Below are 16,810 nucleotides of genomic sequence, written 5' to 3' on the forward strand. Positions count from 1 at the left end.
GTGCAAAATACCGAATTAAACTTTGCGCGGGTGAAAAACGAGTTTTACGCCATGCGCTGGTGTCCAAAATACAGCCCTGAGTGTGAAAGTGATCCTTTTTACTCTATTTGCATTTCTAAAGATCAGAGGAAGCGAGGCAGCAGAAAACACCTATGCTACAGTTCCTGATGTGTGAGCGTGAGGCTCTGTGTTGATCTCTGGAGATGTCTTTCTGTGTGCGTGTGTGTGTGCGCATGTGTGTGTGTGTGTGTGCGTGTGTGTGTTTGCATGCATGACAGCACATCTGCTTATCTGACTCTCCCAGCCCTGCTCTGTGTCTCTGTGCCACATGCCAGAATTACACTGGGAGGAGAAAAAAAAAACTCTGTTCCACCACAAATCCCACCATGGCTGGTCCACCACCATTCGCACATTCCACAGACCCCCTCTCCCTCTCCCAGTACCCGTCGCCAGCAGGCCACCACCAGGTAAACAACCAGAACACTGTGTCCAGGTTCCTTCTCAACCTTCTCCTCAGGTCCTTATTTTGAGTAGAAGCTCAAATGTATTTATGAGTTTGCTTGTTTGTTTGTTTATGTTTAGGCTGGTAGAATGACCAACCTGTTTCTCAGGAGTGTTGTAATATGTTTGAAGAGTTTGGTTCCAAAACGCTATATCTCCATTTTTAAAAACATTAATAAATCGTTTAATTATTTAATTGTGTATTTCAGGTAATATCAATACAATTGCAGTTTTGCTGTTTTGACTGAGTAAAGATAAATCAGATAACAACTAGATACCTCACAACCATGTATAAACTTCCGTATAAAATATTTGAGCCTGAAGCATAGACAGTAAAAGAAGGTCTCGTGGAAAGACTACAACCAAATGTAAACAGCCCCCGTTTCCGGTGGCGCAGTAATATCAACGTGCAATGAGTCTTCCAACAGAAATCAATGGGATTTTATAAAATGCCAAATAAAACACGACAGAAACTGTATTTCACTACGCTACTTGTTTTGAAACATCAACAAACACCACTAACCACTCGTGAGTTGCACAGTTTTGAAAACGAACGTTAAGGGTTGTTTTAAGGACATGTTTGTGCATGCCCATAGGCAGCCACTCTGAAGTAGTCAAAGGCTATTCAAAACGAGTCAGAAAAGTCGAGACAGGACCCATCGTCAAAATTTCGGTGTCCACCACTCTAGTTTATCCAAAACAAACCAGAAAAGGATCTCAAAATGCTAAATACCGGAATTATCCTTTAACATAAAATGCAAAACAAACTTTTATTTAGAAACAGTTGTGGGCAGAGGAAACAGACGGTGGGAGTCATAGTTGATGACAACTGACAGTTGAAATGGCTGAACAGTTAAATAGTTGAGTAGTTTAAATAGTTAAATTGTTTAATAGTGAATCATTGTAATAAGGACATTTATTTGAAGCTGAATTACTGTAGACGCAGAAATTTTGGTTAGAAGAATAATAATAAGAAGAAAAAGAAGACTTCGGATAACAGAACAGTGCATTTTCATGCACTGTGATAACCCAATTACCGTGGCAATGAAATTACCTGGAAAACCAAATGTAAAAAAATTATTTATGAAAATTCGTTGAAATGGAGGATACTGTACAGCTTTTTGGAAGCCAACTCTTCATTTGTTCCCTTACTTTGCACGGCATTGACAGTGGACGCCTTCAGAGAGCTGTTGGACGATGCTGTGAAGTATTTGAAGTGACTCCCCGGGAAACTGTCTGCGTTCAAGTTTCAAGTGCCCCAGAGGCAAATTGATCTCTGCTCTGTGGTAGGCAAATAGCTAAATCTGGGTGAAAGCGTTGGCTGGTCTTTGAGTTGTAGAGCGCGCGGTGGAAACACCAAAATAAGAACTCAACTTGCTGCTGCTGCAGGCAATGAGATGCATATTAATTTCAAATCTAATTTCGACTTCAATTGAAGTTAATTATGCAATTTTGCTGACGACGCCCTATCGTGATCTCACTGAACACATATGCAAAGTGGTCAGTAATCAATAATTAACTAAGGAAATCTATGCACGGCATGAACAGGGCATTTTATTTTCATTAAAAGCTATTCCATCCGGAACACTGAAACACTATTACTATGTCAAGATTCTGTCTCTCTCTCTCTCTCTCTCTCTCTCTCTCTCTCTCTCTCTCTCTCTTCTCTCTCTCTCTCATTCCATATACATACAGTACATCTAGACATGAGGTCAAGCAGTATGAAGGACCTCGCTTGAAGGACACAACAACACTGCTTATACAACCTTGGTCAGCCTTTCCCTTCTTACCTCTTCTCCCTCCCTGCACCTTCCACCCTGGTCACAAACTCCTCCGCTCCGCTCCACAAACACTGACCCCACCATCACCACCTCTGCCCACCCCTGCCCAATGCCCACAGCCACCACCCCGCCCGGCTGTTTTCCCAGAGTGGGTGGAGGAGCACACCCTGGAGTTTCCGTAGGTGGAAAGAAGGGCTGGAGGGGCTGGCACATGTGCCTACTGTACGTCCATTGCAGCAGTGGTGGGTTTCAGGTCAAGGTCAAGTCTCATGTAAAGTCACCTGCAGGGGGAGATATACAGTTAGGCCTTACAGTTTTCTTACAGTTAGGTCTTACAGTTATATTATTGCTCCTATTACAATTATGCTTGATGTAGGCTTTTTCAACTTTACAAAAGTCTGCAAAATGTTTGCAAAATACTATAACCATAACCATAGGTCTTACAGTGGGGCTATGTTTATGTGACCCCTTTGACATCAAAAGGCAACTATGTGTTTTTCTTGTGTGGTTCTGGAAAACTTACGAGACCGCTATGTACTTGGTTAATGAAATTGTAAGGAAAGATTCTTTAAACAAATTTCTAATAAGATTGAAAAAACACAGATAGATCAGAGAGGAGGGGGTGTTGATGGAGGAGCCACATGAGCGTGAGAGTGAACGAGTGAGTAAGCAAAACAACCAGCCTTTTCACAATTTAAAGCTGGTCGTCTGGCACTGATGGGCAATTTTTCCTCCTGTCCGCCTGCGCTCCTGGGATTGCCACTCAGACTAGCGCCTGGGAGCCTGGGGCTGTCAATCACCTGTCCTCTGAGGCTGCTCTCTAATGCAACGCCCCCCCCCCCCCCCCCCGCCTCACGCCGTCTGGTAGGAACCACCCCCTCATTTCCCTATCTCCATCTCTCTGGCAGACTTTCTCTCTCTCTCACACCCCCCCCCCCCTCTCTCTCTAACTCTTTGTCTGTGTTTTGTTTTAAAGTGTAATTCCAGCGAAAATTGACCCAAGGGTGTTTTTCTGCATTAAAACACATCAAATAGGCCGTGGAGACAGTATTTTCCGTTGATCAACTACTACAGAGTTTGCTCCGGTATACGCTCTAAAGCCCCAAATCGCAAACAGTGGATTAGCTAAGGGCCATGAGTGAAACGCTTCTCAAATAGCATTTTTTTAACCAGTAATATTGTTCAAAACAGCATCAAACCTCGTCAGTAGCTTGCTCAAGGTCCCTACACACAAAATGAAGCACCAACAACGTAGTTAACGAACCCTGAGCAAGCTACTGACGAGGTTTGATGCTGTTTTGAACAATATTACTGGTTAAAAAAAATGCTATTTGAGAAGTGTTTCACTCATGGCCCTTAGCTAATCCACTATTTGCGATTTGGGGCTATAGCGTATACCGGAGCAAACTCTCTAGTGGTTGATCAACGAAAAATACTGTCTCCACGGCCTATTTGATGTGTTTTAATGCAGAAAAACACCCTTGGCCTTGTGTCAATTTTTGCTGGAATTACACTTTAATGGCCAATTAATGTAAAAATGTGACAACCTGGTTTAATGAATGAGTTTTAAATGTCAAAACCTTTGTCGCTCACTTCCTCTCCGACCCCTTCATTATCTAGCCATCTCTCTCAATGTCTGTCCCTGCATGTCTCTGTTTCCATTTGTGTTCAAATCGTCATATGATGCAAATGTTTGACAAACTGGCCTAATGAATGACAGTTAAACATCAAAACCTCTTTTTTTCTTCCTCTCCCTTCCACTCTCTGTCCCTCCAACCCTCCTCTCTTTATCCCTCTATCACTCTCTCTCCATTCCTCTCTCTCTCTTTCTCTCTCTATATCGTGGCTCTCCTGCCTCACTGAAGTGTCTTGCCCGGCACTTGGCCACGCTGACTGGGGTTTATTTTCTTAAGCGAACATGTTCCGCTTTATGGGATCAGAGCCATGCGGCAGGCTTGTCCGGGCAAGTTCACCGCTGAGCTCGCAACATACTTTCAGCACGGCTCTTTAGCCAAAAGTGGGTCATACACACATTGCACATTTCCATATACAGTAGGAGCGCACAATGAGGTGTGCAGGTCGCGTTGCTTATGTCTGTTTGGCATGCAGTCTGCAATGTATGTAACACTATGACGTATGTAAGGGAATTCTTTTTTTGCAGGGATGCAGTGTGTATTGATTATATTGTGGAGGCGGAATATAATTAGATGTTGAGTGCATGCGTGAATGTTTGAGGCTAAACTGCAAACAAATTTGGCCTTGGTTTGATGGAATATTTGTGCCTTTATGATTGCCCTACTCAAAGTAGGTGGCCAAGGATATGGAAATGACCTTCCCTCCCAGTAGGTTCCACTGTGCTTCATCTCTCTCTCTTTCTCTCTCTCTCTCTCTCACCCACACACACACACACACACACACACACACACACACACATGGAATCCTTTGCTGGCAGAGACAAAGTATGTGCGCGTCATACTCCCTCTCTCCCAATCTCCCATTTTATCTCGCTGATAAACAAAACAAGTTCCAGCGCTGAGCATGAATCCAACTAGGTCATTACGTGTGAAAATTGCCTTTCAGGAAATAACTGATAGAGCCTTGACCGGGCACAGAGGTGAGCTTTTTTTTGGGCGAGAAAGTACAGAATTATCTCTCATTTAATCTATTCATGTGTTTTTTCCCCACTGGAATATTCATGTGCATGGCCAAGCATGACTAGGCACAGCAGAAAGAAATTGGTCCAGTTCGCCCAATGAGGACATTAACGGCCATAACAGAATGCATCGAAAATAATGTTTTCATGATTTGGTAGTTTGGTGGGGAATGACCATTTTCCTCTCTTGGGGTTCTATTGCAGCTGCTATAACAAATACCCAACCAGAGGACACCTCTGTGCAGGGATGGATTATTGCACGGGCCTACCGGGCCCAGGCCCAGGGGCCCAAGGGGTCAGGGGGCCCTGAAGCCTAAGCCTTTGCATGGAATCATTGCCTCAATATCAACAAATCAGGATGTAGGCTATGAATCTGATTGAATTTAGTATCCCCAAAATGCACCAGAATACAGGAAATCACATCAAACAAATTAAAAAAAATTCTGGGGGAGGACCCCCAAACCCCCCTCCCCCCCTCCCACATATACGACAATAAGTGGGGGGCCCTTAATACATCTGGGCCCAGGGGCCCAAAAGTTTATAATCCGCCCATGCCTCTGTGAAATGTAAAGGTGTAGTTCACAATTCTAATTCAATACACTCTTAGTCATATTTAGCTAATTGTGCCTGATGGTTCTCTCAATCTCTATTCAGTGTCTCTGACTGGGCCATAAAATATTCCAGGCAAGCTTCATGAGCAAGAAAGGGAAGGGAGTAACATTCATTTAATTGGCAGTTTAGCACCAATATCAACAACCTGTCGCCAGAATCACAGACTGAGCCTTTAAGTTTGGATCTCCTCACAGCAGCCTTGAGCACACACATATGCTAGTGTGAGTCGCCTGGCAGCACAAAGCTGTTATGGAGTGAGCGATTTGTTGTTCCTGGAGGCTATTACAATGAGAACGACGGCAGAGTGACAGATAATGCTGGCACACTGTCAGAGCCAGATACCGCTGACTAGCAAGGCATCATCAATCAATCCAGAGTGATAGATGTCATTAATGAGATTTTGTCTTGGATGCTTTCAAAGAGATCCAGATGCCAGAGTGTTGCATGACTGATGGTTGGATGAGAGAAAGAGGGAGGATTAGCCTCTGCTGGCCAGTCCAGACAAATGGCCTCCACTGAATCAACAGTTACAATGATCAAAACCTGGTTTTAGCAAAGTGCAAAAGGCTCATTGCTACCAGGAGAGTTATCACCCGTCTCGCGGAAAAGAAAGGCAGGTGATTAATAGCTTGGTCTCATTAGATGGCCGCATTCTACAAACATACAGACACACACATACACACACACACACACACACACACGTATATGATTGCCCATAGTAATGTAGGGGCCATCTGAAGGCAGGGATCACACTGGTCAGCGGCAAGTGGCAGGTTTCCTATTGTTTTCTATGGTTCGGCAGCAGAACTTCTCTCTCCTCTCTCTCTTCTACTTTCAAAGTGCAACGCGCGAGAATATTCAATTGTCAGTTTACACAAACCGCTTGTGTTACTTAGGAACGAGATAGAACTTATTATGGTCTGAGCGTTGCGTTGCGCTTACCGCATGCCGCTTCGTCATTTCCAGTGTGATCCCTGCCTAACTAAACATCATTAAAAGGATGGACAGACACATGCATTTTGTGTTTTATGTGAGCTCAAAAAACACAACATTCCTATTGCGTTGACAGATGGAAAAAATTAAAGCCAAAAAGGGGGCGGGGGTAGTGCAGACATTTGACTATTTGCAGATATTTGGACTATTGGCAGATAGTCAAGATTGAATGTCCCTAAGTGTAACTGGTGGGGAGCCAGAAGGCCTGGACATGACCTCTCTCTCTACAGTTCAATCTTCTCAGTGTGCCATGCAAATAGAGCTCGTCTTGCTCTGGAGAACTATAAATGTGTTGCTGTACATAGCACATTGGAGACTGGGGAATTCACATCAATTAATCAAATTTGTATCAGTGCCCAGGCTTGCTTTTGTTGCTTTCCCCTAAGGTTACAAAGGGCAAAATCAGTGGAGGGTCGAAGCATTTGTGGAATTATGTCAGAGACCCATGACGCAGGGGGGCGGTAATTGTTGGTATCGTTTGCATCGTGTCATCACGGGCATTTGTGGCACAGCGGGGTGCCGCGTCGTGGCACCGGCACATGGGAGCTGGACGTGCCAAATTTCCATTGGCCTCCGCTGGCGTCAGTAAAAAAAAAAAACACACGTTCCTCGGCAACTCAGCGGAAAGTTTCCTGGGTGCCTGTCTGAGAAACTCTAATCTGAGGTGAAAGGGACAGATTGGCCTTTGGGGACAAAATCCATTAACTCCCCCCCCCCCCCTTTCACCCACTACAAACACACCACCCCATTTCTCCACCAACACCATGACCTCTATCAGTCTACCCTCCATGTTCCATTTTTCTCTCTCCTACCTCTCTCTCTCTCTACACCTCTGCTCACATAAAGGAAGCACTCACTCGGATAGGTAGTGTCCATTTTTTGTCTACCGTCAGACCTCCTGCGCCACTGCCTGACCATTTCATTGAGTGATATGGAGAGACCTGCTCATTTAACCTCCCACTGTTCTCTGAACGCTTCTGTTTTCCAAACCAATTGTCTGTGATTCACGGTGCAGGAATGAAATCTGTTCTCGTTTCCTGCCAAAATAAAAAAGGGTATGGGGGCTTCGGTTCCTAGGCGGTATGAATGGAAATCCACCTGCCTAGCACTTCATTTAAAAAAAAAGAAATAAAAAAAAAAAACATGTAACATCTTCCATTTCATTCAAGCCAGCCAGCCGGCACATTTGTAATTTTTCTCTTATTCAAAGCCTCAGCGAAGCTTGTGAACAGCGCTTGACATTTTTTTCCCCTGATATGGCATTATGTTCACCCAGGGAAGAAAAAGAGTTAATGCAAGCTACATTTCGCAGGCAAGCAAAATAGCAATTTATTACTTGTGATCACAGCCATACCCTCTCCTGTGACTCCCACCCAGCAGGCATCCTATATTGGCTAAATATAAACACGTACATAGGACCATTTCTCTCAGGCTGCCCTTTTCTGATGTGGGTTTTAGTACTTGGAAAGGTGCCCGTGTTGATATAGCTGTCCAGCCGCTAAGCACCGAAATCCACTCAGACAGTGAGTGAGCTGAGCAAAAGAAAGAGAGAAAGAGAGAAAGAGAGAGGAGGCCCACATGTGCAAAGAAAAATACCACCAATTCTTTTCAGAGGGATTGCCTGAAGAACACAAAAAAGGGCTGTCTTCTATGATGCTATGGAGAGAGAGAGAGAGAGAGAGAGAGAGGGACAGAGAAAAAGAGAGTAGAGTGAGAGAAAGAGAGAGAGAAGAGTGAGAGGAATAAAACCAACAAACAGAAAAAAAAAGACTGGGCAGTATTTTCGAGGCATGAGGCTCACGCTTGGCTCATTTATTCGCTGCTAAGCCTATTCGCGGGTCGCTCCGGCGTGTGGCGGCGGACTTCAAAGGCATAGCACTCCAGCCGAGCTGGGAGGGGAAACACTGAGTCTTTAATCCGCTGCTTTACTGTGCTAATTTATCACTACTAGTTCAGCCTCCAGAGGGATGCCGGCCTGCCTGCCTGCCTGCCGTTGTGCCGCCGCTGTCAGTGGAGAGGCGGTTATTCTCTGTTCTCCATGGCCCATGGGCCCATCTCATTGGTCTACCCACCGCATCCGCATGGGCCAGTTGCGGTGGTCGTCTCGGCAGGGTTCAAAGTTGCGATTTACAAACACATTCAGGGGTCAATCATACAAATAGCATGCTCTCTAGCTTCCTCAGATTTAATTAATTAATTAATTAATTAATTAATTAATAATAATAATAATAATAATAATAATGATAATAAAAATAAATACTATTAATAAATAATAATAAGTTACATTCATATAGCGCCACTCACAAAACCAATGTCACTTCACACAAACGTGATTACTCTTTCCTTTGGACTGGGATACAGTACAGAAGTCAGAATTCAATGTCTCCATGCTTCGTGTCTGTCAGCGGGCTTTGCCGGCTGGTGTGTCGTGGCGGTTGTAAGATGTGGCACTGATGATGAATGGGCGAGTCCTCCGCTGGTGGCGCTCCCCTGTCACGCTCGGGCAGAGACCAGCTGTGCCACATCTGCCCCGTGCCCCCACTCCTCAACCCCTCTCGCCCCCCAAACCGATCTGCACAAGCGAAGGCTAAACCTGCCACTTCGCCATGAATTTCTTCCCAAGAAAGACGCACTCTGCCAGAGGCTAAGAGTCAGAGGCATGACTCACTGGCTAACAGCGTATTAAATCCCATGTTTAGCAGAAACCACGGAATGCAGTGGTCACCCACATAGCTGTGCCCGATACATGCTACTGCTAACATGTGAACCTATCGTGGGTTGAGGTCATCTGACTCAACCGGTCTCTAAGAATCAAATATCGCTCCTTTGCTTTTCCACTGAAGCGAAAACATGGAAAAAACATTAGTTTATTGGTGGAATCCTTGCACAGGATGCCAGAGTTTACCCTCCCTTGTTAACGGAGAATGCATCGGCTATTTGTCCACATGAGGGAGAGCTGCTCTGTATTGATCTGACTTTTGACCTCTTGGTCCAGGTAGGTCGGTTGGCACTTGAGAATGACCTGCATCAGCGGAGGGAGAGTTAATCCATCGGACTGGATCCATTCTCCTAATGGATGTCGAGAAACGGGGGTGGGGGGCGGGGATGATTGAGAGATGGAAGCTCGGCGGCTGACCGGTGTGTGTGTGAAACATGTCAGCGCTCAAACACACACAATTTCTCGCTCTAACTCTCCCTCACTCTGCGCCCGTGCTGCACCTCTTCAGAGCGTAGTATGTCTTTCACTGTCAGCTGGAATAAAGGGGATGACGAAGGTCGGTAGTGACAGAGAGGGGAAAGTGATTTATCAAAGGTGTGTGTGTGTGTGTGTGTGTGTGTGCATGTTAGAGAGAGAGAGAGAGAGAGAGAGAGAGAGAGAGAGAGAGAGAGAGAGAGAAAGAGAGAGAGAATATGTGTGTGTGTGTGTAAGACAGAATGTGATTATGAGTGATTATGTGTCTATGAGAGGAAGTGAGTTAGTGTGTCTCTCTCTCTCTCTCTCTGTGTGAGTGTGTGTGTGTGTGTGTGAGATAGAGGCCATTAGAAAGGGACTTTCCCCCTGCACACCAGGAGGAAGCTCGATGAAATATGGAGCCATCTTGGGAGACCCCATGCTGTGCGGCACAGTACACCAGCTATACTCTTGGAGGTCTGTGTGGTGGAGAGCCCTGCTTTTGATGCCCTGTTTCTACCATTATTTATCCAACTGATGGCGATGCCCTGCTTTTGATGCCCTGTTTCTACCATTATTTATCCAACTGATGGCGATGTTGGTGGGCAATGCACTGTTATGCTAAGGTTTGTTTGTTTGCAATGATGGATGATTCAAATCCGTCACCACCACAATCCAAGGAGCTCTTCAAAAAATGTCCTTAGGGTTGGCACCAAGTCTGATACCAATCAACTGACTAATCACATTTCCATTTTCATGAAATAGAACCCTTTCACTTCAGATGGATGGCAATTGAGAGGAAAAAAAGAGAAGGACTGGTCAGTAAATGGCCTCTGGTTCAAACTACTGCACACAAACCCTATTTTTCCCCCATGAGCTCTTTATTTACTTGATGACACGTCACATTTCTAAGCACCTCTGGGAATTTCATGCAGGTTTGCCTCCCCATTGTGTTGAGAATAGCATCTTTAATTACCCCAAGATTTCAGGAATCTTGCTGATACCTTACCCAGGCCAAACTCACAACAGAGGCTTATTGCAGTACAAGCAAGTGCCAAGTATTTATGTGTGTGTGTGTGTGTGTGTGTGTGTGTGTGTGTGTGTGTGTGTGTGTGTGTTTGTCTGTCTGTCTGTTTGTGTGTGTGTGTGTGTGTTTGTGTGTGCGTGTGCATACGTGTGTATGCAAGCATGTATATGTGCATGTCTCTGTGTGTGTGTGTGTGTGTGTGTCTGTGTGTGTGTGTGTGTGCATGTCTGTCTGTGTGTGTGCGTGTCTCTCTCTCTCTTTCTCTCTGTGTGTGTGTACGTGTGTGTTGTATAACAGCTAAATAGTGATGTGACCACGCTATAATTAGCCGAACAGTTGAACAAATGGAGCCGCAGCGAAACCAATCACATGAAACTGGAGAGAAGACAAACAGCGCTAGAATCGGGGCACAGGTGGTGGCTGCCTCAAAAAGAACACATCGAGAAAAGGAGGCGTGCCAATCATCAGGAGATCACAGTGATTAGCAGAATGATTAGGGCTAAGATGGAAAAAACAGAGCAAGACACATTGGCACTTCCATTGCCTGCTGATGAGATGCAATACCACAGAGTGGATGGGGGCCCTTTTGCCGCAAGCTTTGACTGGCTTTGAAATCTGATGGAGGAGATGTCTCCTTTTCATTTCAGAATATTATATGGCATGCCCCACAAATTCAGTCGTCCTTCGCAAAAGAAAGAAAGTGTGTGTGTGTGTGTGTGTATGTGTGTGTCCTGCTGAGCTCCTGTACCTTTTGTGTTCTACATACTTTTGAAAAAACCCAAAACCCTAAATTCTTCACCATGATATTCATGCTCTTCGCTTAATCACTCTTGAATCATTCTTCCCCTTAAAAGGAGCTATTTGTGATTCTGGTGAAATGTTAAATGGGAGCTCAACGGCCAACACAATACAACTCATGATTGCCCATTTACAGACTGGATTGTATGTGTGGATACTGGAGTTTTTTGAGTGCACACACAGCACAGACACTTTTACGGCCATAAGGAGCAATTCACTCATTTTGACCAAGAAAAATGCATTAGATGAGACTCACAGACTTTACATTTAATGTTCTATAGCCTATTAGATGTCCTATGTCCTAATGATACTATAACTCTGTACTCTCTCTGTACTCTGTACCCTTCTAGTCCTTACCAAGGTCAACGGGAGAGCTGGGGGGAGGATGTGGGTTGCTAGGGAGCACCCAAACAAATGCTGTGGCATAAACAGGTAGGCTTGGAATAAGCAACGTGACAGAATTTGATGCTAGAGGTGTGGAAAATTTCATCACACTCCTCCCGAACCACGTAATTGTTTGCACACTAAATATTTGATGTGAATGAGCTGAGGTGGTATCATCAGACTGTTGACATATCAATGCTCATTTGAAACGTTAATTTGACAAATTGTTGTGACATAAGAGTTAATTATTTAAGAGTTCACCAAACCGGTAATCATGTCCGGATGATCACGGCACATTGGTTGCCACAGTTAATCTGGCAGCTAATAGTATTTGCCGTTACTGTCATTAACTCCTCATTTGTCAGAGGAGAAAAGTCATTGGATTCTCAAACAGAGATGGCCTTCTGTTACAAGACCAGTGAGACTGCGAAAGAGCACACAGCTCCCTCTAAACATCTCAATATTCTATAATGAGGAGGACCAATGATTAAAAAGATCAATTACTGTAAGAACATTTAGAGTTATAGATTGAGGCCAATGTTATGACCTGGATATATATTCATCACTATCAAAGACAGATTAATGAGAAATTCTATCTGTTGTGCAATGACTGCATGCCCACCTAAATTGATATCCCCAGTCATTTAAATGCATTGATATCTATTGATTTTTATGACTGCGATCATGTGTCCATATCCATACATGCATTCCCTCTATAGAAGCATGCAAAACCCTCATCATCACTTACATTATCTGTCACGACCCATTTAAGGGAGAAATTAAAAAACGTTTCCAGGAACCCTCTACAATTTCCACGCATACAAAGATGTAAAACCATGCAAAGCAGATGCAGAGAGTTCATGTGATAAAACATTACTTCTCATGTTGATATCATGAGCCGTTAAAGCTCCTGACTGCACCATCTGAAGACAAAAAAAAAAAACACTCAGTTAATCTTTGTCATCCATCATTGATGGGACTGAAAAATTGATCTGCGTTTAACATTAATCACTTAGCAGACGCTTTTCATCCAAAGCGACTTCCAGTGCAGGGAAGGAATGCGTCTTATCAGCATGTTTGCTTCCTGGGGATCCAATCCGTGACCTTGGTGTTGTTCGCACCCAACACCACCAGTGCATCTAGCGGTGCAGGAACACCATATCTACATGCACATAATATATTACAGAACCATAACTCTTCCATAAATCTTACATTTAGGGGTGATAATATTAGATAACTTTGCTTATCTGACACGCAGTGGGTGGAAGAATATGTTTAGAAAAAAACAACACAATCTCCATGGCATTCCTGTAACATTCTGAAGAGCACACGTGTGCTCCAGAGATAACCATGTTTGGCATACAAAACTGCAGTGTGCAGTGTGCCTCAGAGTAGATACTGTGCTGTGTTTATCACTGTGACATATGGGCACCCTTCAGAGAGATACTGGGATAATTAATTCTCATGAGGAGAGGTTCATAAATGGCTGATTTGCCACATGAAGTTAAGCTGATCAGATGAACTCATGACATAGAAGTGGCTGAGAAGGGTTGCCAGAGCTTGTGCACCAACTCCAGTCTCCTCTGAAGTTATAAGTAACAAAATTAACAATGCGTGTCTTTTTGCATGTCCATGTGAATAGATTATAAACAAAACCAGTGACAGCCAAGGCATTTGCGGATATTCAGGTGTTTGGTATGCACACAGGACCACGGTGGGGAGAGACAAAGTTACAGCTGCGGCGACGACATGAAAGCATGAAAAATTGTCATTTTGACAGGATGATTGTGATCAAAACAAAAACTCTTGCTTGTAAAGCTAATTTTGACATTTGCTTACATGTTACTCAGAATTGAAATACTGCAAGTGTGTGTGTGTGTGTTTGCACTCTTCTCATCGATGCTGAGAAGAGTGCAAACTCACATGCAGATTTATGATGAAGAGGAGAATATATATTATTATTATAAGTCTAACACCATCCATGAGATCAAGGGTGCCTACTTTCTGTAAAGTTAAGCCCAACTCTATTCATACCCACGCTCCATTTTTGATTAGTACTTTCTCTGAATTTGACCAGAAGTTTTCTTATAGTAGGAAATTATATAAAAATGTGTTTGCCGAATTATTTTCTGTATTTTGTAACACACTAATGTAATTTCCATCAAGAAGAAAACTTTTGGTCAAATTACTATTAATCAAAATGTGGCATCAAATGAATAATGTTGGGCTTGACTGTACGCATATTTGAAAGGGAGGAAAACAAGCAAATAAGGCTGCAATTGGTGCTTTTTGCCATTTGTACTGTACAGCGACTATGAGACATAGAAGGGGGAAATTGAAGGGCTTCAAGAGGGTTCATCACGTTAAATACAACCTTATCTCTCCATAGTCTATGTTAAAGGTACACTATGCAAAATGTTCACCTTAATATAACCTTTACGAAGCCAATTTGATGGTAAACTAACTTGTTATACGGGAATCGTTCACCTAGCATAGCCATACAGCATAACCATAGCGAGTCGCTATTGAGAGAACCAGCCAGGCAACTTCAAGAATAGTCGACTATCATGCGAGAATCGTGACACATTACCTTGTCGGTAGATTTAGTCCTTTTTAGATTTTTTTGTCTGTTGTTAATCCTTCTCCTCCACAACAAAAGCATTTTCATTGTGTACAGGGTGAACAAGCCACGAGAAGTAAGCTATTTACAACGGCAGGGTAAAATATGAATATATTGCAACTCTAGGGGGAGCTCTGCATAGTATACCTTTAATCTAACAATACTTTGTTTCTGGATGCCAAAAGTCCAAGACCACTAGTGCTATGTGTCTCTTGCTGCACTAACCCTGACCTGTATGTGTGGATCCAGCCTATAGACTTCCAAGCAGAACAAACATGGCCAGGGTGCTTCAGTGGCAGCTAAAGACTATATTCCACTGCTTGTCACCAAACTGGCAGGAGCTTTATCCCTCCCAAAATGAGACAGAAATATCATGCATCGTGCCATTTTTCAAACGTCATTTGAGAGGACATATTTTCTTTCCCTTCTGAATTCATCCATGCTAAAAAAAAATGAAACGGCAACCGTATCAGCCCAATTAGTACAGCTGTCATTGATGCCACAGCTTGGTTACTGTTGGGAAGGGGTGTGTGTGTGTGTGTGGGGGGGGTGCTTTAATGAAGGGTGGCTGTGAGTACAGGATTAGATGGGATTCGTTCAGTCACAGAAGAAAATGCCAGCCTGAAGCAAACCACACATCAGATAACTCTGGGATTCCCCTCTCATAAAATCAAATAACCCAACATGAAGCGAACGATTGAGATAGATAGAGTGAGAGAGTGTGTGTGTGAGGAGGAGGAGATGGTGACAGAGAAAGAAAGAAAGAAAGAAAGAAAGAAGGAAAGAAAGAAAGAAGTAAAGAAAGAAAGAAAGAAAGAAAAACAGGAGAGGGTGACAGAGAACATTGGAAATACTGTTAAATACTCATTTGCATGTTGAAAAGCTGTTTTAACCCAGCGCCCTGTGCAACTGATGCAACGATCTGAGACTTCAAGAACGCTGATGCCAGATGGCGGAAGAGTGGGTTGCCTAACTGATTAAAAGAGCAGACACTGAATGTCAATGAGGGGCACAGCCATGGCGCGCGTCAACTGTGACTGTATCGACTTCATTAAGTCGCATTGATAGATAGATAGATAGATAGATAGATACTTTATTGATCCTCAATTGTAACAGGATTTGGTTAACTAAATTTGAAACTGATTTCTGAACAGATCAGAATGAATGGGAATAAGGATCGGATAAAGGGAGTGTTTTAGGCCCTGTATACACGTATCCAGATATTTTTTAAATGTATATTTTTCTATTTGCGTTTATTTTTCAAATTCTGTCCACATTTGTTTAAAAAATATCTCCCTACAGAGTATAACGCAAACTACAGCTGATATTGTGACAGTATCTCCTATTGTCATGGTTGCCATTCTTGCTCTTGCTGTATCGTTTCTCAAAGTCTCAGTTTTACTTGTCCACACCGGTGATTATAAAAGTCTTCACTTTAGCAAGGCGTTTACAGCCGGGCTACATTGGCCGCCGACTAAAGCGTTGCATTTGTGGAGCGTAAAAATAGTTTAACAGCTGGGCGGAGCGTATAAATAGTTTTAGAAGATTGGGCTTTTTTTTGAATGTGCACAGTGCTCTCACATCTGGTGTAGCCAGATAATAGTAGTACTACTACAATAATACTGATAACAGTAGAAGCTCATTGTTGCAGCATAAGCTTGGCGAGCAAAGCGCTTCAGTTGTGCACCTGGCGTAACACTGCTGTTAGAAGACCGTAGTAATTGTTTTTCGAATGTGCGCAGTGCTCTCACGTCTGGTTTAGCCAGTTCCATTGATTATAGTGGAAGTTAATTGTGGCATCGTACGCTCCATCAATGGATCTCTTCAGTTGCGCTCCTAGAACAGCTGTTAGTGAGAGAGGAGTGGACAGGTTGACAACGTCATGTGAGCTGCTATAGTATGTTGTCCTGTCGTCACTCTATCACCTTGACAACATCATTGACATTGGGATCTGAGGAAATGCCGTCTCTTTGACACACGGAAAAAGTGTGCAGTGGTGGTAATTGAAAGCTTGATTAAATTCCGTCGCACCGTTTCGTTAATCTAAATGGACTTATTACAGTAGGTGTCCAACACAATTGTTCATATTTAATGAGGATTTCAAAAGAAATCAGACAGAACAATGGTGCTTAAAAACACAATGGAAATCCAACTTAAATAATCAGATCAGATCAAGGCAAGTAATCTGATCACACAGTTAATTAAAAATCAGTCAATTGTCTGCATGGCTGGTTGATGGTTCCTTTGCTACAGGGGATCCCATCAACTT

At 43.4% G+C, this 16,810-nt stretch overlaps 1 long non-coding RNA gene across 3 annotated transcripts in view; it reads left to right on the forward strand.

Moving 5' to 3' along the window:
• Positions 1-325: 325 nt before the first annotated feature.
• LOC121697588 overlaps positions 326-16,810 on the forward strand; it is a 21,350-nt gene continuing 4,865 nt past the window's right edge. Inside the window, exons 1-2 of one of the 3 annotated variants that reach the window (XR_006026491.1) lie at positions 326-517; positions 11,888-11,969. This is a non-coding gene — a long non-coding RNA (uncharacterized LOC121697588). Of the gene's footprint in view, positions 518-2,284; positions 2,525-11,887; positions 11,970-16,810 lie in introns of those variants that run through there. The other 2 variants (XR_006026490.1, XR_006026492.1) reach the window with 2 other exon arrangements.

Source organism: Alosa sapidissima, chromosome 22, assembly GCF_018492685.1.
Source record: "Alosa sapidissima isolate fAloSap1 chromosome 22, fAloSap1.pri, whole genome shotgun sequence".
In the NCBI taxonomy this organism is placed as follows: domain Eukaryota; kingdom Metazoa; phylum Chordata; class Actinopteri; order Clupeiformes; family Clupeidae; genus Alosa; species Alosa sapidissima.